Source organism: Thermobia domestica, chromosome 17 (genome assembly GCF_964235325.1).
Source record: "Thermobia domestica chromosome 17, izTheDome1.hap1.1, whole genome shotgun sequence".
In the NCBI taxonomy this organism is placed as follows: Eukaryota; Metazoa; Arthropoda; class Insecta; order Zygentoma; family Lepismatidae; genus Thermobia; species Thermobia domestica.
The window spans coordinates 14,295,809-14,322,932 of NC_137470.1; the positions used below are offsets into that span (position 1 = coordinate 14,295,809).

General features: G+C 36.6%; 1 long non-coding RNA gene across 1 annotated transcript in view; it reads right to left on the minus strand.

Moving 5' to 3' along the window:
* LOC145674635 (uncharacterized) overlaps window positions 1-25,814 on the minus strand; it is a 45,937-nt gene extending 20,123 nt beyond the window's left edge. Inside the window, exons 1-3 of the long non-coding RNA XR_014129004.1 lie at window positions 25,535-25,814; window positions 18,035-18,159; window positions 15,149-15,316 (exon numbers count right to left, since the gene is read on the minus strand). This is a non-coding gene — a long non-coding RNA (uncharacterized LOC145674635). The remainder of the gene's footprint in view (window positions 1-15,148; window positions 15,317-18,034; window positions 18,160-25,534) is intronic.
* Window positions 25,815-27,124: the final 1,310 nt, after the last annotated feature.

The following is a 27,124-nucleotide window of genomic DNA, read 5'->3' on the forward strand; positions in this document are numbered from 1 at the left end:
GCTCAGCATATGGACCGCTTACATGCCAAATGATGAAAATCCAAAAGAGAAATATTTCAGAAGAGAGCTTTGAAGTTCAATATCTCGTGAAAAATTCATATTTCTTTCATGATTGCAACCAAAAATATAGATATGAACCTTATTTTCTATTGCTGATAGCGAATAACATTCTTCTGATGCGATTTAATTAGGATATTGAAGTTAGTGATGTGAGGTGAAAAGTTTTCCCATTTTGGAAAATTTTCATCTTTATTTTTCTGGAAAATTTTCCGTGCTAAACCAATATCAGTGATCAAGTAACAATTCCTCATGAACCATAAAATTGATTAAATTCATGTATAGAATTATTCATGTGAAAGATCGTTTAAAGAATCTGAAAGTTTCCACTACTTTCTAGGAACAAGTGAAAGAATTTTTTCATGAACCAAAAAATTTTCTGTCGTGTATAGAAATGAAAAGTTTTTTGTAAGTCGGAAATTTTTCATCATTTTGAAGCAACATGTAAAATAACTTTTTATGAATCTGAAAGTTTTATTGCTCTGTAGAAGCAAGTGGAAAAACTTTTCATAACCCGGACAATTTTGAATATTATGTATAGTGATGTTAGCTGGAAAATTTTCCACTATATTTAACTGCACATTGAGCTATAAAATTACATTCATGTAGAGGAAAGTTAGACAGCAACAAATTATAATCTTCCAACTAGCTTTCGGGAACCGGAAAATTTTCTAATATTTCGAGTTGGCAAGTAAAAATTTACATAGTGTTTCTCTCTTTCTCTCTCTCTCTCTGTGTGTGTGTGTGTGCGCGTTGTAAATTCCAGGGAACATAAATCGAGTTCGTAGAGTACAAATATCCCATCGCATTGTTTAAAATGTAACAAGAAAGCGAAAAGAAAGCTTTGTGAATTTATCAATATATTATATCAAAAACAGAAAATTCCACTATTTCTTCACATATAGGCCTACCTATGTAATGAAATAACTACATAAAAGTTTCAGTTTTTCATGAAGATTATTTTTATAACAGAAAATAAGAACTTCTTTGATTTTATTGTGTTTAAAGGTATGAGAAAACTTTGTCTTACGCGTATTAAACTGACGAAATATAATTTTGTGAGATCAAAGGTGAATTCTGAGGGAATAATACATTGAAGTTTTTGAAACATTTTTCAGAAATGAAGAATCGTTTGATTTTCACTTCATGAAATTTTTTCAGACAATATTTATTACAAATAAATTTTACTGCGAAACTACTATGTAGGAATAAGTATGTATGTTTTTATGAATCGAAAAATGTTCATCAGTGATTGAAGTTGAATGTTCCTTCCTGGAAAATTTCAATTTTGGAGTTATACTTGGCATCCAAACGGTCCATATAATAAATTCACAATTTTAATTTATGAGATAAATCTTCCCTGGATTCTCTCTGAATTTAGATCTATCCCTGGTCCTAGCTCTCACATGACAAAGGACTAATTCTATTAACTGTTTACACAGAGTGTGATTTTGAAACTTCGCGAGCCTAGTGTTATCACTGTCTGTCGTTATAGACATAATAGCGGCAACACGATTTTCTATTAACATCTTTTTAATGATATTTGTCGATTGACTTGAAAGGACTTGTTTACCAAAACTTGCAGCCCTGAAAAGTCCTGTATTGTTCCCCATAGATAGAATTCAATTAAAGGCAAATCGTGATCTTTATATGAAGTCAAATATTAAAATGATCGAGTTAAGTTCCAAAGGTGGTCGTCGGTTTCTAGCAAAATTTTGAAAATTTACCAGGACGAAATGAATAATTTGCTTGTTTGTGTGCTTGATAATGTATAAGGAGAGCAAAAGTTGTGTTTATTTTCTTACATAAGCGGTTCTAAACATGGAACTATTTGGCAAGCGGAGGGAACTACTTGGCGCAAGGTTACTGCATGGTAGGATTGTGGGAATGTAATGAGCAATCGTTTTGTAAACATGGCTGCAAGTACACAGACATGTAGCCCGGATATGAGGTAACATTATTATAGTTTGTGAAACAGTAAGGCGATAATAAGAAAAATCTATTAAAAGTAAGTAAAATTCATGGCTTAATAAATCTAAAACTAAATTGTAGAAAATGTGGTAAGCAAATAACTGTAAAGAGACGTGAAGAAAGTTACACTTTTCAATGTAACGGTGAGTAACATAACCAACATGGCGACAAGGTTCTAGAACACAGGTCCCCCTCCCATTTAGCTGTAATTAAGTATCTAAATACAGAATTGCACATAGAACTTAGTACATCTAAGAAAATATATAAAACAGTAAAAGTATGAGTTACACTTTCATTTTCTTCAGTCTATTGTTTATGTACAGCGCTAACAGTATGTGTAATTATCTCTAGACAATAAGCAGGAAAGGACAAAACACAGAAGAGTCTCCATTCAACCACCCTACTGTTTGGACAAAAGGCCCTCCAACCACCGACAGCTATTTCCTTATGTTACTTTCACAAGTGGAAGTAGCAATGCCACAAAAATATAAAAGGTTTCGTTAAAATGTAGGAAATATAGGAGTTTATAGGAATAGACGCAAATATATAGAAAATTGGAAATAAAGGAGCATTGGAAAGCCTGCTCTTGCCGGATTTCTTTTTTTCGCATCACACTCCCATTTCTCCACCACGTGTCTAGTGCTCTATACCTTCATAAAACACACACTTTTCCTTTGTTTACGGGCTTTTGGGCAGTTTATTCTCTGTTGTACTCTCAAGCAATTAAACATACAAGCGAAGTGCTGTATTTTCTGAGGAAACACTCGTATTTTTTTTTTTTTTTTTTTTAATCCGATTCCCGATAAGCCGGCATTTTCACAAACTCGGACACCGGTCCACATTAGACCGAGTTTTCGAGACTATACTCAGGCACGTAGCCAAGGGGTGGGTCCGGGGGGTCCGGACCCCCCCTTTTCCTGACCAGAAATGAAAAAGATTAAGGAAGGATGAAACAAAAAGAGACGAGAAAAAGAAAAATCAGCGTTAAAAATTATAAGCTACAGCAAAAGTTTTGGTTACTCTTTCTTATGAAGAGCTTTCTGTGGAGAAAATGGGGGAGGGGGTAAGTTAAAAATGGATATTATTGTAACAGAGCATTCCGAATTGCATCTAATTCCATGCCAATTCTATGGACTACAAATGACCATCGATAAACCGGTTCGATCAGATAGACTAGATAGCCTCTCAGGTAGAACTTAAGAAATGCCCCCTATTACCAATAATATTAGCATTGCAACATAGATTCCAGTTACACTTGTTAAAGAAATTTTCAATTTCGCGGCAACACTAATCTCTTTTAATGGATGTCTTTACTGCCGAAAGAGATCTCGTTGCTATCTTTGACAACATTAAATGAAAATAAGGAAAAAAGAAGAAGAAAGAAGAAAAGAAGATCGTAGTTCAAATGACCTCGGAAGACTATATCTTTTCCAATACAATTTTTATATTCTTTTGCTCGAGATTTCTTCACAGTTTTTTATTAAAATGTTTACTAATATATCCTCATTTTATTGTCGTAACAAATCAATATGGGTATGTTGCCAGTAAAATAGTTTAGATGGATCGAGTCCCTGGTGTGTAAGCACAGTATTTCATGTCACATCCCCCCCCCCCCCCATTGCGAAATCCTGGCTAAACGAATCAATATATGTTGCCAGTAAAATAGTTTAGAATGATCCAGCCCCTGGTGTGGTAACTGCAGTATTTTATCACGGACCCCCTCTATCACGAAATCCTGGCTACGTGCCTGCTATACTGTATTTTGGATATAAAACCGGTCGCCCGGACTCATTCGCTTGTCGGGATATGCTACCTGAATATAGTGTATTTATTAGATAATTTCCACAAAAAGAAATGAATACAGGATAAATTCACAAATAACCTGTCATGCCTGCGATATATATGCACTGATAGCGGTATGAAAACACTTAATTGTTATACTCTTATTAATATACGGTTTGTTCACACTTCAATATTGAAAACAGACAAAACTGTAATGATCACTTTAGTGGGAAGGGGAGGGGGGAGTGGAGTTAAGACTTCCATATCGTATGTTGCTCCGACAAAGATGATATTCCACTTTAAGAAATGATAAACATATCCTATTAACGCTGTTGATTGCCCCATGCAGAGATTGTGACGTAATAGTGAGTAATTAGTGCTCTAACTGATTACGTTGAGTTGAATTGATTTTGAGACTACCATCCCGTTCAGCAGCGAGGCTGTATAAGACGTGGACCTACTTATTAACGTGGAACTAATTCCCGCCGGGAATCGAACCCGGGTCTCCCACGCCAAAGGCGCGTACGCTAACCACTTAGCCACGAAGGAGCTCTCAACTGATTACGTAGTACAAGAGAAAATGTCTGTAGCGACTTGCCGCAACAATTAAAATCTTCAATTAAAATTATGTAGGCACATGAAAGGATGATACAAATTAACAAAAAAGTTGGTTACTTATAAATATATCCTCCTGTGAGAAAACTAAATATTCTCCCGACGTATCGAAACAAGCTGGTAAGGTAACAAAGATAAAAACGGATGAGAGAAATATGATATGAGAACAGGAATACATACCATCAAATGAATGTAACGTGAAGAAATGGATACTAAAGAGAACAAGCAGAGCACAGCGGAAGAAACAAAGAGTTGAGTTGGAAGAAGAGTGGTGTCTATGCTACGTTACTATTGCTAGATCCAAAATAAATATCAAAGGTAGGTAGCCAGATTTTATCAATATTGCCACAATCCAGATTTAAAGCCGGTTTATATTTATGAATAACAGTTGAATTAAAACACATTCGACAATCGAAAAAAAAAAGTCACAAGAGGGTGTACCGGAATTGTCACTTCACCTGAAACAACATACACATAACATAAAATAGGTTAATGTGATAGGTTCTCAGAAAACAAATAATTTAGGAATGATGCAAAAACTATATCAAAAGATTGTGATCTTGGCCAATTAGTTTTTGGATCAGAGGCCACAATTTTTGAACGGCTTCCAAATCGAGTTTTTTTTTTTTTCGCAATAACCACATCATACTGAGTTAAATGATAGTTTGGGTTTGGCTGCACTATATGTAGTTCTCCAGATATAAGGCATACAAGAAAATTTTTGATTGAATGAAATATATTGGATGTTTTGAAGCAGGGGCTACAAAATTTTTGAACAACCCGTATATCGAGATTTCATACTTTTTGCGAAATAAGGACATCACACTGAGCTAATCCTTTCGTGGACGAATTTTTCTACAAGGGATGGGACGATACCTCCTCTATGCTCCCCAGCATACACTTAAAACAAACAAACGAAATCATTTCTCGAGCGCAATTCCCATTTCCATAGTGAAAAGACTTGTGACTAATGGGAATATCGCTTCCCAGTGCGGCAAATAAAAGCATACTTCGGGTCCCTTGGCGGGTTAAACGTTAATTTGGGTGTGGCTACACTATATGTTGTTCTCCAAATATAAGGCGTACAAGAAAGTTTTTTTCTTTTTTTTTTTTCTAAAATATATTGGATCTTTTGATCCAAAAAAGGGACTGGCTTTAAACATGGATTTTGGCAACATTGATAAAGTCTGGCTACCTACCTTTGATGTGTATTTTGGATCCGGCAATAGTGACGTAGCATAGACACCGTGTTTCTTTCAAACTCAACTTTTTTCTTTTCTCCACTGTGCTCTGCTCGTTGTTTAGTAACCATTTCTTCGCGTTACATTCACTTGATGGTATGTATTTCTTTTTCCGTACCATATTTTTCTTATCCATTTTTATTCTTGTTACGTTACCACTGAAGACGGAACTAGCTTGTTCGATACGTCTGAAGAATAATTAATTTTCCCATGGGAGGATATATTGCTAAGTAACCAATTTTTTGTAAATAATAAAAATCTTCAATCTTTGCTTTAGCTGTTTTATACTTTAGAAACGAATATTCAATGCAAACTCACTGTTCCAATAATATACGCTATCAATATATATATATATAAAACTGCGTGATTAGAAGCGCGAGTAATTATAACGACTTACTTCTACAGAATATGCACTAATTTTAGAACTAGAAGCGTTATCCGCGTTGGATTTGGTTTGGCTTGTCAAAAGGAGAATTTCCCGGATCGTTGAAGGGATTGCCAGACGATTTACGAATTGTTACCGTAAGAACACGAATGTTAATATAGGACAATGACACAGGGTTAATTTACGCAGTCCTGGCAACGTCAGATTCGATAATTATTCAATCTTTCTTGGGATAACAGCCTGTTTGCACTCCAACCAACTTTCATGTAAAATGGAACAAAATTATTGTAGGTCCATATGTTCGTATAAGGAAGAAAACAGTTCTTAAATAAAACATATTTGGTAATTCTGAATCAAGTGGTTGGTTGCCTTGCTTTCTCTCACGCTTCATACTATCAAAAGCCGTATTGTTTTCTTATCAGTCCGGCTGGCGACAGTAAGGCCTGCTATATATTATGAGATAAATCCTAGGAAAAATGTTATGACATATCTCGTAGGAAACCCTGCATTTCTGCGCCATGCACGTGAAGATTTTTCCTGTTCCACATCCTCCGAAAAGGGTGCCTAGACTCACAATGCGTACTCGGCTAGCAATATTTTCCATTGTCTTTTGCCTTGCATGACTTGCGATAGAGTGTTGACTTCGTATTATTATTGTTAAGTATTCTGCCTTTCGGCAGGTCCTGGGACTAATGAGGATTTTTTTTTTTTTTTTTTTAAATTTTTGTTTTTCTTTTTTCAATTTTTAGATTTGGGGCTGGAAATAATTCTTCCACTTTTCTCAATCGTCAGCTTTCTCTTTTAACTCTCAATATTTTCTCCTATCTTTCAAATCATCGATCAGCTGTGTTCTTCTTCTTCCTATTCCTCGCTTCCCTTACATCCTTCCTTCTATGGGGTGTGAAGAAGACAATTTCTTCGCAAGATGTGTCCAATCCAGTTGGCCTTTCTACGAAGGATGGTGGCTAGGAGTGTCCTCTTCTCCTATCCATTTTAAAACATCTTCGTTTGTTGTTCATTCTATCTTCTTCATCTTCTATCAACACCACATTTCGAAGTTCTCTAACTTCCGTAATGTCCAAGTCTCTGAACAATACAGTCCAATACTTGACAACAATACACAATACACTTGACCAACTTCTTCTTAAGTCCAAGTTGACTTCGTATTATATAAAAATAATATATGCTCCTCGTACGCACTAATAAGTGCGCAAATAGCATCTTTACTGTTGAAAAAAAAAAAAAACAATTTATCTTCACTTTCTCTCACCTGATGTCGCTTTAATCGAAATCTCCCTAATTTTCTTTCCGAAATAGAGCGTGCTCTAAACAAGAGAAATCTCATACGATCACTTAGAATATAGGAAATGCGTGCGATCTGATGCCATACACGTTGAGATTTTAACTCTAGGAAAAATCGTAAGATATTTGCTAGCATTTACCTCATAGTATACAGCAGGCCTAAGTTGGAGAAACACCTGTAAGAAAAACCTGTATCGTTTCTGACGAGAAATTGTGCAATTCGTAAAAAGAAAATTCACTATTGTTGTATTTTTATTTTTTCGTAGCAAAGAAAAATTGTATTAAAGAATAAGTGTTAACTAAAGTGTCTTGTACACTTGTGATTAAAAATAATTTATAGAGCCAAAAATTGGTTATAATTTCTTCGAAAATTCCATGACAACAGAGTTTCCTGACTTTTCCTGAACATCTAAAATGCCCTGACTTTTCCCGGTTTACTAGGTTTGTCGCCAGCCTGTATACCGCATGACAAAAATCAGATTTTCATTTTTGCACAATTCGATTTTCCTATGGCCCACATCGAGTGACGTTCAGAGATAAGTTATCAGGCCTCCCTTTATTCCCAATACACGACGTAGAACATACTTTCCACATTCGGCACTCTATTAAAAATGACGAGAAATTGAAAACGTTGACAAAAAGTTGAAATTTGGTCGAAATGATGGATTGGTTTAACTGGGAACTCAGTTAGCGTCACATTTAGCTTCTTCATTTGTCTTTTGGTGACTACCTGCCATTTATTGTTATTATAGAGACACAATCAACAAGAAAAGCAAAAGGTTTTATATTTTATCAAATGGATTCATTTTATAAATGGTAGTTCTTACGTGTAATCATATAAGAAACTTGTTAGATTCAAACTGAAATTTGGTTCAGTTGTCTGGAACGGTCTATCTAACACACTTGTTAACAAAATCGAAGCTGTACGAAATGTTTTATAAGGCTTACTATGTTATAAAATGAAAACTATTATTATGCACATGAATATGCATATTGGTTAATATTTTGGGGACTTAAATCCCTATCGCAAAGGAGAAAAGTTATTGATAAATTCTTTATTCAAATGGTATTGGATAACAAATACAGTAGTGAATGTTGCTTAGAAAATATAGGAATAAGAGTGCCGATTTATAGTGTTAGGAATAGATCGACATTGGTTGCATTAAATTCAAAACGTGAAATACTAAGAAGGGTGACAATGTCTTAAAATGTAAAATTAATATATGTTAGGAGGAATATCAGAGCATTTCTTACAAAAAAAAATTAAACTGCTTTAATTTTCTGACAAGTGTTCTAGCTGCCAATCTTTATTTTATTGTTGTTGTGTATTTTGAATGTACTTTCATGTTATAATCTTTTATTCAAAGAACCAGACTTTTATGTTAAAATATGACAATAAGTAATCAAGATTTCTGCATGCTGGATGTGCAATTTTAAGCAAGGTTGACTTATTCTTTTAAATGGTAGCTAAATGAAACTTTAATTTGCACAGTTCTGTTAAGAGTATATTATGAAATTGACTGTCTTTTCTTAATTTTTGTTTTATATATCAGTTTGAATCTTATAATTCTAACATATTAACCTTCTGACAAATGTCTTAACATGCACTAATAGTCATTCTGTGCCATAAATTTTCTGGTCTATTTAAAATGCTTATATAATGGTTTTAACCCTTTGACTGCCAATTCTTTTATTAATGTGAACATTCTTTTACATGTACGACTGACTCCTTTAATGTGGGATATTCCTGACATCTGTGCACAGTTTTGGAAACTAAACACAGTCTCCTGGTCACATCCGACCAGATGGGAGAACAACATGCATTTTTTTAGAATTTTCTAGAAACAAATTCCCAATGATATTTGAATCATTCGCATGGGACACACGTATCCCGTTGGTAATCAAAGGGTTAACATAGTGCTGTATTTTTATTGGGAAGTGATTTATTATTTGAAGAATTTCTCTTGAAAAAATTTTATTTTCCAAACATTGTCCTGATATTTGGTGTTAAAACTGTCCACAATGAGACTTTAAAAAAAACATACAAAGATACTGTTTTGTTTGTTAAGCCTATCCGGAAGCATATTAAATTCCTGAACAGGTTAGTGAGCCTTATCCCAAATATGTAGATAAAGGAATTGATGATTTGTTTTACGTAGCGAAGTTAAGGCTCTGCAGCCTTCTCCGAGCACTTAACCAAGTGCATACATTAAAAAAAAACATCAATACACAAAAAATAAAAAAAATTACAAAAGAAAAGTATTTCAACCACATAAAAATAAGAATATGACAATTAAGTAAAACAATAGTTAAATACAACAAAACAAAAAATGAAATAAAATACAAGAGAAAGAAAAGACGTCTATGTAGGAAGAATACAATCCAAAATAAAAATAATATGGAGAAACATGAATTAAATATGGCATATAGCGATACTAGAATGTAAGCTGTAGAAATTAACAAGGGTTATTAATTGGGTGTGTGTTCATACATAGGTAATTAATATGGTACGACGAAGATGCCTCACGTGCTACTCAAATCTTTATCTGTGCTTAAGGGAATTCAGAGATTTTTTAAAGGACCCCGCACTTTTCTTATGGAAAGTGGCTTTCGGCTAATGTTGTTGAAACTTCGCTGGTTGATAGTTCTTAACATGTGGATCAAAAGTCTCAATGGGCAGAAAGTCTGAAATCCACTCCTTCCCCCAAAAAACCGCCTCCAAGTAGCTGGGGGGATTGAACTGATTTCAGCATGTAAAACAATTTGTTGTTTTAATCAACTCAACAAGGACCCCAAACAACCACATGTTAGACTATCAAACTACCCCACTTGACACCGCCCTTTGCCCCCCACATTCCCCCGCTGCCCGCGAATTACCTTACGGATGTTCCATATTACTGTAGTTTATAGTTGCGCGTATGTGATGAAATACCTACAGTTTTGGTCTCACCGACGATATAATGGGTTTCACGTATCGCTGATTACGAATCTGAGGTGAGAGTTTTAGAATTCAAGATGGATGATCAATATGGCGGATCAAAAACACGAAACTCCTGAATGTAGCCACAAATAGCTGTTTACTAGGGTATTTTGGGTCGTTGGTTACGAATCTGAGGTCAAAATTCTTGAATTCAAGATTGCAGATCCAATATGGTGGATAAAAACGTCGAAGCCACAAATCGTAGTAGACTAGAGTGTTTTTAGATCGCTGTTTAAGTACGCAACATTCCTTGATACTTCAGCCACCATGTAGAATTATTCTGCACCCTTGCCCTTTACTAAAACCCACCACAGATATCTTAATGCTGAACGGTGTTAAAATAATTAATCAATTATCTGTTCATTATTTTCATCATTTCGGTTTGCAGCATCTAATGTGGTACTTAGCAATGAGTCATCGGGATATCTAATATTCTGTAAATGTCGTGCATGGCCTAAATACCACAAGACACTTGCAACGTGCGCACATGTACCTAATGTACGAGCTCCGCTTTGACATGTACAGTAGTAACCTTGAATAACATTTTGATCATAATCCTGGTCATTGTGTCAGTAGACAGAGGATACCGCGATGCAATTCCTTTACTGGAATATTTAGGAATTGATCATGGAATGCCCGCATTCCTACTACCACGTGAAAGACAACTATCAACAGAAGAAGCGAATACTTCTCGACTAGTTACTAAAAGTCGATGGATACTCGAGGGCATCTAAGATCTAGCACAGACGTTGAATCTGCAACATGCAAAGAAACTGAATAGTTTCTATCGCATAGCTGGAGCTATTTTGAACAGATACCATCCCGTTATTTTCATGCAAGATTCAACCATTGAATTAGCTAGAGAAATGAGAAATAGGTCAATCATGCCGAACGTTGTTAAAGCAAGAGCGGAGGTAGATAATCTTATTAGAAGGAACGGTCAATGGGTACCGCTGAATGATCAAGGCCTAATTGATTTCTCTGTACTTAACTTAAACTACTTACGAGATTTGACTGTAGGCACATATCAGTAGATCTCTCATCCTCTTACGTCCAAGATAAACTAATACGAGATAATGATGAGCAATTCCAGCTTGACGAAAACGTAACTGAACCGGGATTCCTGCGCATACGTCTCTACTCAAGGTTCCGCAATGCAACTAAGCATCAAGTTTTCATAGCATATGTAGCCAATGATGAAGATTACCAGGATTATGATCAAAATGTTATTCAAGGTTACTACTGTACATGTCAAAGCGGTGCTTGTACATTAGGTACATGTGCGCACGTTGCAAGTGTCTTGTGGTATTTAGGCCATGCACGACATTTACAGAATATTAGATATCCCGATGACTCATTGCTAAGTACCACATTAGATGCTGCAAACCGAAATGATGAAAATAATGAACAGATAATTGATTAATTATTTTAACACCGTTCAGCATTAAGATATCTGTGGTGGGTTTTAGTAAAGGGCAAGGGTGCAGAATAATTCTACATGGTGGCTGAAGTATCAAGGAATGTTGCGTACTTAAACAGCGATCTAAAAACACTCTAGTCTACTACGATTTGTGGCTTCGACGTTTTTATCCACCATATTGGATCTGCAATCTTGAATTCAAGAATTTTGACCTCAGATTCGTAACCAACGACCCAAAATACCCTAGTAAACAGCTATTTGTGGCTACATTCAGGAGTTTCGTGTTTTTGATCCGCCATATTGATCATCCATCTTGAATTCTAGAACTCTCACATCAGATTCGTAATCAGCGATACGTGAAACCCATTATATCGTCGGTGAGACCAAAACTGTAGGTATTTCAACACATACGCGCAACTATAAACTACAGTAATATGGAACATCCGTAAGGTAATTCGCGGGCAGCGGGGGAATGTGGGGGGCAAAGGGCGGTGTCAAGTGGGGTAGTTTGATAGTCTAACATGTGGTTGTTTGGGGTCCTTGTTGAGTTGATTAAAACAACAAATTGTTTTACATGCTGAAATCAGTTCAATCCCCCCAGCTACTTGGAGGCGGTTTTTTGGGGGGAAGGAGTAGATTTCGGTCTTTCTGCCCATTGAGACTTTTGATCCACATGTTAAGAACTATCAACCAGCGAAGTTTCAACAACATTAGCCGAAAGCCACTTTCCATAAGAAAAGTGCGGGGTCCTTTGGCAACTGTTGAAACATTATATGAAAGATTTGGAGTACGAATCCGAACTGTGACTGGGTATGGAGAGCAAAAAATTATCCCGCGGCCTTGTACTTCTGATGCGAAAATCCGATAAATATAAAAATCTACGTGCTAGATACGATGCTTTTGAAGTAGGATTTAGATTTCTGGGCTTTCGGCATCTATTGCCATTTAGCCCGTCACGCTTGAGGGATGACGTCCCTCGGCGAGCACACTATTCGAGAAGGAGAAGTAAGGAAGCGGCCTCGGACCTACAAGTTAGGTACCACCCCGGTATTTGCCTGGTGTGAATGAGGAAAACCTCATTTAGGGTGGCTGGCCTGAAAAGTGTTTTACGCTTTTTCAACCTAGTACCCCCACCGGGAATAGAACCAGAAACCGCTCGCACCGAAGGCGAGAGCGTTTGCGACTACACTACGCGGAACCACCACTTCTGGCGTAGTAAGTATTTTGTACAATAGGGTAAGATTATGTGTAAATTTCTTCTTTCTACTAGAGTCAGCCATAACTTTATATATAAAATGGTGTGGGATGTTCACTGTAATTTAAATTGAATATAAATCTAATGCATGCAATTTGCAGTCTTTGCAAGCGCTTTGACTGACTATCGGGAAGATGAGAATAGGCTGAGTAGCAATAGTCAACATGTGGATACCTTGACAAGTTTGATCTTTCGAGATATCGGTACGAAATTTCTTAGAATGTATGCAAGGCACCAAAATCGGTCACTTTGATCACGCACGTAGACACTTGACCATGTTAAGACATATTAGGTATTTCGGGTCAATTTTCTTATTAATACTGTTTGTCGCTCCCAAGACTTCTGCTCGCTAAAAACTATAGGTCAAAACTGTGATTTGTCCTAATTTCAAATAATTAAATTGAAATAACGCTGATTTTTTTTTAAAGTTTCAATTAAATCTGCAAATTGGTTGCATGTTAGCACCATCTACTGTCGTCAAGCTTCTAGGCAGCGCAGATAGAGACACACATTATGGCGGCTATGACCCATTGGGAGCGTTATACACAGACTGAAACGTTTTGTATTATAATAAGGATTAGTCTGTTGTATTCCACTGGTCGTATGCTTGAAAAAATGTGATTGCCCCTCCCTCTCTCTGGTTTAATAGATAGCTCGCGTGTCTTTGGTGCAAGGGAACCAACTGACCATGTTGGTAATAATACGCTTTTTGACTTTGAAATGAAATGAAATTTCTGAGTTTTACGTCCCACGGTTATGCCGGTTAGACTAAAGGAGACGGTGGTGATGAGTAATGAATGAAATGGCGGAATGAAGAAAGTGGGAGGAAACGGGAGAACCCCGAGAAAACCCACGCACACGGTGTTTGTCCACCACAAAGTTCACTTGGCGGGAGCAGGGTTTGAACCCGAAACCCCTAGCACCAGCTTTTTGACTTTGTAACAATGTTAGTTTACAATAATCTGTATTGGAAACAATCAAAAACAAAAAAGAAAAACGTTAAAAAAAAAAAAAAAAAAAATCAGCGTTGACTTTTGTCGAAATTACCCGTGTCTGGATTTCGCTTCTCTGATCCTTGTCTTACTCGGTGACCCAGACAGACTACTAACTCCGTAGTATCTATAAATTGGCTTACGTCTCATCTTGGAAAAATTCATTTCCATTATACGCGAATGTTATAGAATTTTACCACCACTACGTGCCACCAGTAGCATTTGGTCGGAGATGATATATACATATACTCGCACGGAGAGAATAGTTTAATTTTATACATCAAGGGCTAAATTTCGAGTTAAATGGCATCGGAAATGTCATTGTTCGTCTCCTCGTCGAAACTATGGATTCGACATTAATATCGGTCATTTTCGATCATTTTCACATATTTCTCTCTCCTTCTCCCCAAGCTGCAGGGCTGAATTTGGATTTAAAGGGCATTGGAAGTGTTATTGTTCATTTTAGCGACCCCGAAAACTATGGATTCGACACTAATATCAGTCGTTTTCGACCATTTTTTATATCTCCCCTCTCCCTTAAGTTGCACCGTCGAAGTGAAATGAAAAAAAAAAAAAAAAATATCCGAGGCCAGAATCTCATTTATGTTGAAAATTTCATCGAGATCGGTCGGTCGGTTTAAGAGTTATAAAGTCACAAACGTATTCACTTTATATATATAAAACTTATATTCCTCTTCCCCTAAGTTGCATCGTAAAAGTGAAATGATAAAACATTTCAGGCCCAAACTTCATGTATGTGGCAAATTTGATCGAGATCTGTCACGTGGTTCAAGTGGTACGAAGTCACAAACATAGTGAGTTTCATTTTTATATATGAGATGTTCAGATGCCAAACAGATTAACTCTATCAAACGAGATTTTTTAGTAGTGAGCATTTTAGTAACTTAGATACAATGTATTTAATTGAGAGTGATCAGAAAGTTTACGCATTGTAGTGGCAAATCGTTACAGTATAGAAGTAATCGATTTTGCCTCTGAAAAGAATGTATATTTTCCAAGTCAAAAATGTATAAAACTAAAACACAACAAAAAATGAAGTTAATCGGTTCGACTTTTGAACGCCTCAATATATATTTCCTAGAGAAACTAATAAATTAATAAATTAAACGATAAAAATATATACATACGTGATGACATGTGTTGCAAAAAATATTTCCTAAAGTTACTACATCCCGTTGGTTGTTCCTGAATTAAATAATTTTGGTATTGGTGGGGTCTCAACCAGCTTCACTTGGTACTTCAGTAAATTCAAGCATTTCCTTAATGTCTTCCAAGAAACTGCTTACAGGCAGCTGCTGAAATTCAAACAATATCTTAATAGTAAAGAAGCAAAGAATTCCATATTCAATTGAAAATTAAATGGGATAGATTCATAAATTCAGGTATGAATACATCCATTACTATTGCTTGAACACGATACTTAAGATGTAAAATTATAGGAATTGCACATCTTTCATAATATTGTAATGTATCACGTGTTTTTGTATACAAACAATACCATATGCTCCTGTTTATAAACATTATTACATGGTTTTACGTTGATATACTACACACCATTTAAATTACTACAAGTAGCAAATAACAAACTACCAGCTCCTCGTACAAATCACGTAACAACAGGACAGCAGCACTGCCATCTGCACTCTGGGACGGCTATATATTGAACAGCAACCAGCGGACCGGTACCAGTTTTCTGGTCTCCCTCCTCTTGCATGCCTTGGAACACTAGAAGAACCCACTCTCAAAGCCTCTAGTCTACTTCAAAACTCTTAGCTATTCTCTTCTTCCTAGCTTAGCTTGCTTCGGGGCTGTGTAACTTTTATTGCCCTCAATGCTTGCTTCGGAGCATTGGAGTTTCCTAAGCCACTCTGCTTAGCCTACTTCGGGGCTCTGTAAAAATCGTGTCCGCGACCGCACAATCAAGAACTACCTCATTTCTGCCTTACAAATTAAAAAGTTATATAATATTTTCTCTAAATACTATTGTAATTAAAAAAAAATACAAATAAACCAGCAGAGGAGGTCAACTCCAAACTCTAATTTTATTAAACCTAGCTCTACCTACAAAGAAGTTTTACATGATAAGAGGCTTGTCCCACTGATATTTCTCTGAAATATTTCCCTACCAAACGCCATATTTATTAACTGAATTAGCCCCAGTGCATAAGATAGCCTTATACACCCCCAAGTGCATATGACATTTAATTCTATTCTTAATGCAATGCTCCTATGGTAATTAACTTTACTGTCTTTCAAGTATTACCTTTAGATTCTGTGAGATTACACATAAACAAACAAAATTCTACATCATGAAAAGTACCGGAAAAACGATTAAAATAAAAGGTACAGGCCACTGCAGTAAATTTTCTGTCTCCATTTCCTTGAACTAAATCATGTTGTACCAACGGCGCCGACTTCCCAAAATTTATGTGGGTGCATATCAATGGCGGGACGTATTAGTCTATATGTTTTCTGGGAAGTTTCGATATTTTATTGATTTATTTTTAGTTAAAATATTTTACAAACAGTGTCATACAGGGCTGTGCTGTAATAAAGTAAAACATATCGGTACTAGAAGTTGGGCTGCCCTAGCTCAGTCGGTGACTTAAAAGCAAGAGAAACGGGTTCAAACTTGGGGCCAAACTAAAAATCTTATGGATGCGGCGCACCCACAAGATTATTTGTGTGAGTGCTGTAGCCTCGGAGCACCCACGTTGTCGGCGCGCATGTGTTGTACTGTAGTTATTAAACGGTTTCTTGCCAAATATCACAGTACGGGGTTATTGAAAAATTGATTTAGGAGATACGAACAAAATCGTTAGAGCTTTTTTTTCTTTTTTTTTTTTTCGAAAACAGGAAATTTTTATTATCAGTGTCATTTTCAGAAGTATAGAGAAAACTCGAAAATCCTCATGAAGATTACACACAAAAACCTTAAATTTTAAGATTTGATTGAGATACGTTGAATGGTATGGCCTCTACGCGAGTGTACATTAGGATCAAACGGACGAACAGACGTTGAGGAATTACTTTCACAATATGTTTGGGCCAGGAAACATCTGGAACTCGATTTCCTTTCACTATCCCCATATTTTATTCTCTCATTCCGTGCCTTTAACGTAAAAAGAAAGAGAAAGCTTGTTTAAGACGAAAGAAGACTCTATATCACTAGTTTTCATCATCTGATAGCGAAGCGGATTATGAAGCGTGCAAATACCATTAGAGAATTAGAAAATGAAATGAAATCTTTAAGTTTTACGTACCACGTTTATGCTGGTTTGGCTAAAGGAGACGGTGATGATGATAGATAAGTGAAATGGTGGAATGAAGAAAGTGGGAGGAAACGAGAGAACCCCGAGAAAACCTATGATCACGGTGTTTGTTCACTACAAAGTCCACACGGCGCGAGCTGGGATTGAACCAGGGACCCCAAGCACCGGAGGAGAACGCTCTACCACTGAGCCAGCGCGACCCCCCTCCCTCTTAGAGAATTAGGAATTACATTTCTGGGCTTTCAGCATCTATGGCCATTTAGCCCGTCACACGTATGAGGGATGACGTCCCTCGGCGACCACCATTTCCGGGGAATTGGGGAGGAAGAAAGGATTGAGGAAGGAAGGAAGCGGCCTGGGACCTATATGTTAGGTACCATCCCGGGTTTTGCCTGGTGTGAATGAGGAAAATCTAGGAAAAACCTCATTCAGGATGACTGCCCTGAAAAAGCTGTTACATCTCTGCGACGAGTGTCCCCAGCGGGAATCGTACCCGGGACCGCTTGTGAACAAATACCGTGTTTGTGGGTTTCCTCGAGGTTCTCACTCTTTCTTCATTTCACAATTTCATGTGTTTTCATAATCACCAAATCCCTTAAAGCATAATCATGGAACGTTAAAAACAAAAATAATAATACAGTATATAATAAAACAAGTTTTAACTGTAACAAATATTAAGTAAATTGTAGCAAATTATCTAAAAGTAATGTTAAAGTAATGAAAATTAATAGAACGTCTGACTTCAAGAAAATTGATTGTTCCCACCATTAAGTGCTTCATTATTTGGTGAGCGTATTTCCATGAGGTTCAAAACAGCCCCCGGCGTCGTGCAGTTTTGGCCAAATCTAACCGTCGTATATCATTTGCTATGGAAAAAAAAAACGTGATTAGTTAATTTTTCAATTTGTAAATTAATGTACTAAATTGATATTGCACGTTGATTCGCTTGTAGTGTATATTGGTAAATGTTCTTTTTACATGCAAGTGAACTGATCGTACTATATGGTAATATAGAAAAACTACGGCAAAGAATTATAGAAGGTAAAGAGCCTTAATTTTACTTAAAAATGTGATAAAAATAAGAAAAAATTAACGTGTCAAGAAATTTGATACTTTGTAATGGATTGAAAATAGATTACTCTATTATTAATTAACTGAGAAGAGAGAGATTAATTTTAGAAAATCATACAATTTTCTGAAACTAGTTTGTACAGATCTCTTACAGCATACTAAATACACGGTGTGACAGGCTGTAAAAGTCAACAGCGTGGAATATACAAAGAATGACAAAAATAAATAAAACAAATAAGGAAAGAAGAATAAGTTTTAGAACAAGAAATAAGTATTTCGAAACATATAAGTAAAAATATTTTATATACTGTATGTACACTCATCTTCAAAATTATTGTCGCATGTCTATAAATATGTTGCTGTAGAAATATAATTTGATAACGAATTCGCCGGGTATTTCTTATAATGTTAGTATGTGTATAATCGGCAAAGACAAGTATGTGATAAATTTCATGCCAAAAGAGCAGTAAATAGGAACAATAAAACGAAAATAAAACTTTCTTCTCCATTTAACAACATTTTGTTTTACTCATTCTAATTTACGTATTTATAATTCTTTCCCTATGAAGTTTACGACAAATATACATTTCCCGATTATACACATAGTATCAGTATTAAAAGTACTCTGCAAAATCATTATCAAATTATATTCTTACAAGAAGACAGTTATAGATATGCGACAATCATTTTGGACATGAGTGTGCCTATTAAATCAAAAGGCAGAGAGTGGATTATATGAAGATAAAATGTAAGAACCGGTATTATACCTTTTCAAAGAAAGAAACAAAATAGTATTAACAAAATGAATTTCTGCCATGTATTGCAATTACAAACGATGTGATAATGAATGCATGGCAAGTTTTCAGGATTGGAACAAAATTGAGACATTTATTTATTTGTTGAACATTAATTACAGAATTACTTGCAGAAGGAGATTACAAAAAATAAATTACAAAACTCTTAATATATCTTCCTGAAAACAATATCGTTTTAAGAGACCCCATCACGACGAAATTAAAATACCGCTAATTTTACAGCAATTATGTGATATCTTCAAAAAGATAAAAGATAATGAAAAAGTGGAACAAGAGCTCGCCATATTATTTTACATGAGATACCGTTACCAAGACTCATTTATCTGATTTCGATTTCCAGCCATTTAGAACATCGGCATTTATTTCCGCGTTTATAAATAGCCGCAAACGGAAAGCTATTAGGTGACTGATGATAACGATATCTCACGCAAAATATTCTCTAGAGCGCTCTTGTTCCACATTTCGATTATTTTTATCTATTTGAAGATATCACATAATTACTGTAAAATTAGCGGTATTTTAATTTCGCAGTGATATGGCCTCTTAAGACCCCAGCTTTAAAAAAAGAAAAGTAACTCGTCTTACGCGCAGCAAAATTTATTCAAGTTTTGGTTTATTTTCTGCTAGGTTGTAATACTGACATTGCAAGTAAATGTGATATTACTTTGTTTCCTGAAATGCCCAACACATTTAGAAACAAAGGTCAATTCCCTTTTAACCTCCTATGCAAAAGATGTGTCAGGTGAATCACATGTTATACGAGAAAAGAGCAGAATGTTTTCAAATATTCTTGCTTTTTCCCTACTGACTTCAATAAATCTTTCATAAATAACTCTTTAGTTTTCGCTCCAAGGAAGGTAACCGGACAAAGGTATGTTTTCGGGACACTCGAATTAGCAGTGAAACAATAGCGAATGGCATCAAGCAGATAGCCAACCATTGTATTTAATAGTCTGTAGTCACATTTTCCTACCTCCATCGGTTAATTGATCGTTCTAGATTTAAAAATATAAATAGTGTATCAAATTTGCAATTTAAAATTATCATAATTTTCTGTATTGTAGCTAGTTTGTCTACAACGAAATCATCATATGTACACTGCAATACTATCGTTCAATTTCCACCCCTGACTGATGGCGAAACAGCACGGAAAAAGAGACATCTTACAGAGAATCCGTAAGGATCTAGGGTCATTGTTTTGGAAATGAAAATGAAATCTTTGAGTTTTACGTCCCACGGTATGCCGGTTAGGCTAAAGGAGACTGTGATGATGAGTAATGAATGAAATGGTGGAATGAAGAAAGTGGGAAAAAACTAGAGAACCCCGAGAAAACCCACGCACACGGTGTTTGTCCACCAGAAGGTTCACTTGGCGGGAGCTGGGATCTAACTCTGGACCCCAAGCACCAGAGGTGAACGCTCTACCACTGAGCCAACGCGGTCTCCTGTCATTGTTTTGGACTTTGAGGCCACATTAGGTCAACTGACAATACAGCATAATAGGAAATCGTAGATATAGAAATTGTTTCCGCCATAAGAGGAATTTTTAACAATGCTGGGATACAGGACATGTCCAGTCATTTTTTAATGAGGTGTTTATATACCGACTATCATCTTTTTAACTTGAGGGACTCGCGAGATATTATATGGCATAAATTTTAAACCACATTCTCCCCTTTGTATACCTCTTCCGTTAGGATAGGCATACACAAAAGTTCTAAACAGCTTACGTTCTACCAAGCCACACACAAAGTCTTTCAAATCCACTGTCTTAGTAAGTAACCTAGCAAGTGTGTGATGCAATAGGAGAGAGATAAGTGCTGATTGATTCTAGCAACATTCAATAGTGCGTCACAATGTTTCGCTCCTTCAAGGCTCGGTGCTACCTTATTTAAAGGGGGCATAAATTACAAAAATCTAATGAAGAAATATTTGAATTGATATTACAAGATTGTATAAGCAATCAAAATATATCGGTATTTTGCCTCCCACATATTTTATCTAATATGAAAAAAATAAGAGAGTTTGTGTGTCTGTGTGTGGCCTGGGGACCAGACGGCTGAATCAAGAGCTACCAAATTTCGGTCACGGGTATCTTGGTCCAGGCTACAGACCAAGACGAAATGCTTTTAACAAAATGCGAATCAGAGGGGTCGTTTGTCGGGACATGTATAAGTACTAGAAAATGACCCATATTAGTGTCGAATTCATAGTTTTCGCGGTCGCTGAGATCAATGGTGAAACTCCGATCGCACTAACTTCCAAATTTACCCAATTCGGCTGCGGGCCGGGAGTCACCGTGTTGGGGGGGGGGGGGGGGATGAAATGAAATCTTTGAGTTTTACGTGCAACTATTATGCTGGGTAGGCTTCAGGAGACAGTGATGATGAGAAATGAATGAAATAGTGGAATGCAGAAAGTGGGAGGAAACGAGAGAACCCAGAGGAAATCCACGCACACGAGGGGGGAGGTACCGATACATGTAAAAATAATCCAAAATGACCGACATTAGTGTCAAATCCATACTTTTCGCAGTCGTTGAGATGAACGATGATACTCCCACAGGCGTTGACTTCCAGATACAACCCCATAAGCTGGGGGCCAGATGCTTTTTTTTTTTTAAAAATCGAACCAGGGTGTCGTTACCGGGATATGTAAAAGTAGTAGAAAATGACCGATTTTTTTTTCTTTCGTTGTTCAGTTTGTTTATAGTTATTTCATCTGACTCATGTGAAGAATGGGATTTCAGCTAGTTTACAATAAGGTATAAATGCGAAGTGTGCTCCTTACCAAGATATATAAAATAAAAGGTAGCCCCATTTCGCGTTTAGCGTTCTGATTGACTCCCTGTCCGTGACGTCTTGTGGAGGAACTTTTGCGTATGTAGTATTTCATTTTTTCTATTGAACGATACCTCTAGAGTTCCCTGCTCCTTACCACGTAGTACCGGTTCTCTATTAGAAAGACATGATGAAGTGAAGTTCTATGTAAAGGTAGGATACAAAGTGATCAAAGAAGTACCGCAAAGCAGCCACACCAAAATGCTTTTTTATGGTATATAAAGTGTTTCCCCACTACCCTCGATTATGCATATACCCATCATCGCTGACGTGCCTTGTCCCTACGGACGCACCTCGCGCGGGCTCTCCTGCCCTGACTCTATGAGATAGCATTCATGCTATTCAGTGGCAGCCTAACATAAGTTAGTTCGTGTTTCATGCACTGTAGTTTTTATGCCACGCTATATCCTCCATAGTAATAAGGAAGCAAGGGTTAGGGTTCGGCTCTTGGGTCTAGTCTAGAAGGAAATGAGCGATCGGAACGAAACTGGCAGGAACTGTAGTTCACTGGCCTGCGATTAAAACGATAAATAAATAACATTTTATATATACATACAAGGGGGAGACGGGGAGCATAACCTTAAAAAAATGTACGAATGTTACAATGGTTCGGCTCTTATGTCTAGCCTAGGAGTTGAGCGCTGGGAACGAAACTCATAAGTCTTCAAAATTCATAAGTCTTCAGCGTGCGATTAAAAGCTGAAAAAAAGTATATCCTATGTACACATACAGGAGATTTGGGGACATATTCTTTAAAATTAGGGGCTTTGCCCCTGAAAAATGTGGATAGAAAGTTTCGTTGAAATTGCCCAACTGCTTCTAGGCTAGATCCACGAGCTGAATCACAGGATTTTATGAAGGGAATATGCCCCTTTGATTCTGCCAAATAGATATAAAGAAGTTTAGAAATTATTGTCGTTCTCAAGACGTTAGGATATTAAAATTTTTGAAGTTTAATCCCATTCGTAAAACTTTTGGGGATATGCCCCCCGCCCTCTCTCGTATGTGTAAAATGAAAATCTGATTCATTCCGCGTTTAATCGTAGGCCAATGAACTACAGATCTTGTCAGTTTCGTTCCAATCGCCCAACTGCTTCCAGCCTAGACTAAAGAGCCGAACCCGTATATTAACATAATCATAAGCAATTAGGAAAACAATGTTTAAAACACCGTTTATGTTCGCTCGATCACAGGGGCGGGGGGAAGGCATCAGCGGAATCTCAACCATGAAAATAAACAGTTCACATCTACCTAATCGGGAAGCACCACACCAGCGTCATCATATATTTTCCAATGGTATTACCATCAGGGTTGCCAACTTTTCTTAAGGAAAAAAATCAGGACAGGGCAATCGGTATTGGAGCCTCCATTCCCCCCACCCAGAGGAGACTACACCCGCTGAAGTGAGCGCTAGTGTTACTGCCAGTGCGGTAGCAGTCGCCTTTATGTACAGGTTGCAAAAACAATATTTTTAGCACTGCATGGAATATACTATCATCATAATCGGCTGCATTAACAATTCGGGAAAAAATATAAATCAAAGATGAGATACTACATATTTTTTCATGAGTAAAATTAAAACACAAATTTGTCAAATTGATTCTATACATAAAAACGTGCGGGCAAGGTTCTAGAACACAGATCCCTCTTCCCACTTAGTTGTAATAAAGACAGAAAACAACGTGCCCTGCTTGGCTCTAACTCGCTTTCACTCGCTCCGCAATACTATGTGAATTAAATAATTAACTTTGGTACAGAAAAGAACAAACCTAGCTATCAACCTATTTGGGGGGACCTGTGTTCTACAACCTTTCCAACTGTGCGTGTAAAAGAATGATTTACTCTCTTGTACAGTCCGCAGCAAAAAGAGAATGTAAGTTTGTGAAACGACCAAGTCTTTTGCTCCAAAATAAGTGTGCAGGGGAGGACTCCGAGCCGAGGTTTCTTCTGCGTGATTCGTGCCACTTAGACGTTATGTTGATTCCCTGGACTGTTAGGCATAGTTTCGAAAAAAAAAAAAAAAAAAAAAAAAAAAAAATAAAAAATAAAAAAAAAACTTGCTCATGTTGCAGGTTTTTGGCTGCGGACTGTATAAATGGTCATGTAAAATAATAATTAACTTTGAAAATCAATAAATTAGGACAATATGCGTCCCGACAGAATCGGGACAGTTGGCAACCCTGATTACCACAGATACCCACTTAGTTTCGTCTTCCTGGCGTGGAAACTTTCTAAAATACCTTCTGAAGTTTGCCTTAGATTTCTCATTTGACTCATAGAATGTACATTTTACGCTTGTGCAGGGAAGGTTCTAGATTACTGGTCCCCCATGTAGGTTAGTAGCTGGTTTTTTTCTTTCTGTACTAAAGTTTATACATTTAATTTACACAGTATTGCCGAGCGAGCGTTAGCGAGAAAAGACGGGTTAGAGCCCCGCAGGGCACGTTGTTTTCTGCCTTTATTACTGCTCAATGGGAAGGGGAACCAGTAATCTAGAATATTGCCCTTGTGCACATATTTTTTTTCTTTCTTTTATAATTACTGTGCTCCAAGTAGGAAAATTCGTGAGTTACAGTATACGCGTTTTTTTTTTTTTTTTTTGAGCAAAGGGGTACCGCGTCAAGCTTTTCCCACAGTCGAAAATAAAAATTAATACAAATTCTCAATATTAGTTATTTTGACGGTAGTTGTTTACAACAGCTACTTCTCACTGTTGTACTACCTACAGAAATGCTTCTATACCATATACAAGTGGTAATAGAGCACACAAGAAACCCAGATTATGTTGTGTTCACGCTCCAACATGGAGTGTCAACACAGCGTGATCTCTCTTTTGTGTTTCGTGACGGGGACATATAGCCTCGTTGCTGACGCCCTCATTAACCCCCATTCATTTATTCATTCTCTTTTGTGTTGTATTACCACTTGTACACTCATGTCCAAAATGATTGTCGCATATCTATAACTGTCTTCTTGTAAGAAAATAATCTGATAATGATTTTGCAGGGTACTTTTAATACTGATACTATGTGTACAATCGCGAAATGTATATTTGTGGTAAATTTCACTGGAAAATAATTATAAATAGGAAAATTAGAAGGAGAGAAAAATTTTTTAAATGGACAAGAAAGTTTTATTTTCGTTTTATTGCTCTTCTTTAATTTTCTTTTAACATGAAATTTGCCACATACATGTCTTTGCCAATTATATACATACTAATATAAGAAATGCTGGGTGAATTCGTTATCAAATTAAATTATATTCCTACAACATATTTATAGACATGCGACAATAATGATGGACATGAGTGTACATCAAATAGAATCATTTTTGTAGGTAGTACAACAGTAAGTATCCACGTGCACGGGACATGCAATATGTGTTTTCAAATCCCCACATACATAGTCATACATTAAGTACATGCGCAGTAGAAAAACACACATTAAGTACAAGGGCAAATGTCAGGAATGCAACGAAAAAGAGAATAAGGACCAGTAGCATTCATTTTCACATACCTGAAATCGTTGGTGGTTATATGCGAGCAACTTCCAACAGAAATTTGTGAAACCACGTTGCGAGTGGATACCTATTTTTTTAAAAAAGGGAAGGCCAATGTCCAAATGAAATGTCTTTTGTTCCCATTTCTCGGAATGCTGTCCTTTGCTTCTAGCCACAACCGTTTGATATTTTGCGTATGAGCGCCTGTAACAGGATCTTATGGCATATTATAAATAAAACGCACTTAACCATAGATAATATGAATTTTAACAACTCAACCCAGCCGCCTCCTCCAGTGTTCGTCAGTGATGCCAGTTTTGTAACAGCGAATTTCCCGTCCGAAGCCATGAAATTTCCCGATTAGACGCAAAATTTCCCGCTAACTAAAAAGGATACCTATACAACACCTAGTGATAATTTTCAAAAATATCACTTTAGAGGGTATAACGTACAGTACAGTTGAACTCATTCTCGTAATTTAAAAGCCACTAATTACAGTTATGCATGATAATATCATAAAGATGCTGGCATAATATTAAAAAAAATCAAGAACACTGTGAATCTTTTTTTTTTTTTTTTAAAAAATAACGAACACCATGCTTTTCTTTATGGTTTGGAAGGAGATGCTATGTTCGGCAAAGAAACACAATACAATTTTGTGGTCTTAAGATATCTGTGTTGCTGCACATTACTATAGTGCTGCCAAAATGTCTTGAGCCGTTGCAAAATATGCGAACTAAAGCTCACACCCACGCGTTGAGCCAATAAGGGTTCAGCTGTTGCTAAGAGAAAGAGCCTTAGCGAAAGGGAGTGGAATTCCTTCAGCCGATAGCAGCGCTTGGAACGGAAGACTAGGTGTCAAGTCAATGTGGTATATCTTTAGTTTCTTGCCTTAAAAAAAAAAAAAAAAAAAAAAAAAAGCTGTAGCAACAGACAAGGTATTTTGCTATTGCATTACAATAAATAGATGCTTGAAGTTTTTCTGTGTGACACTGAAGTTCACTTTTACTACAAAAGAGCTCGACGCTACAGGTTTTATACCTAGCTTTGGTATCGATTCCCGACATGGACTGTAACCCCTATTAAATTGTGGATCCAAAAGTCACTTCTTGTTATATCTCTTAGTTTTATATCGCTTCATACCCTCGTTCATCTTTAAAAATTAAAAAAAATATATATATACTGGGAAACAAATACCACATTTCTCTCTTTCATTATAGCACGAAACAAGATTAAATTTGACACTTCTGTGACACGAAGGAGCTATTTCGAAAAGAGGGCTATGCTTCTATGGAAAACAATTTCATAAAAATGTAGGCCTACAACAAACGATAGGAGTGTGAAGTACTGTTTTCTTTCTTGTTTATTGATATCAGCAGGGCCGCTTTTCCGCTTAGGCCCGTGCCTAGGGCGCAAAAGATTTAAGGGCGCAAAAATTAGAGGGCGATAAAAAGAGAAAAATTAAAATAAGCTGGTGCAGAAAACGTTATTTCCATTCCGGTTGAGCTACCTGGCTACAAACAAACTAGATCTCGGCAGCTAACGTAAATGTGATACGTATAATTTTAATTTGTTAATTGAAAGTAGAGATTTATATTACCGTGTTT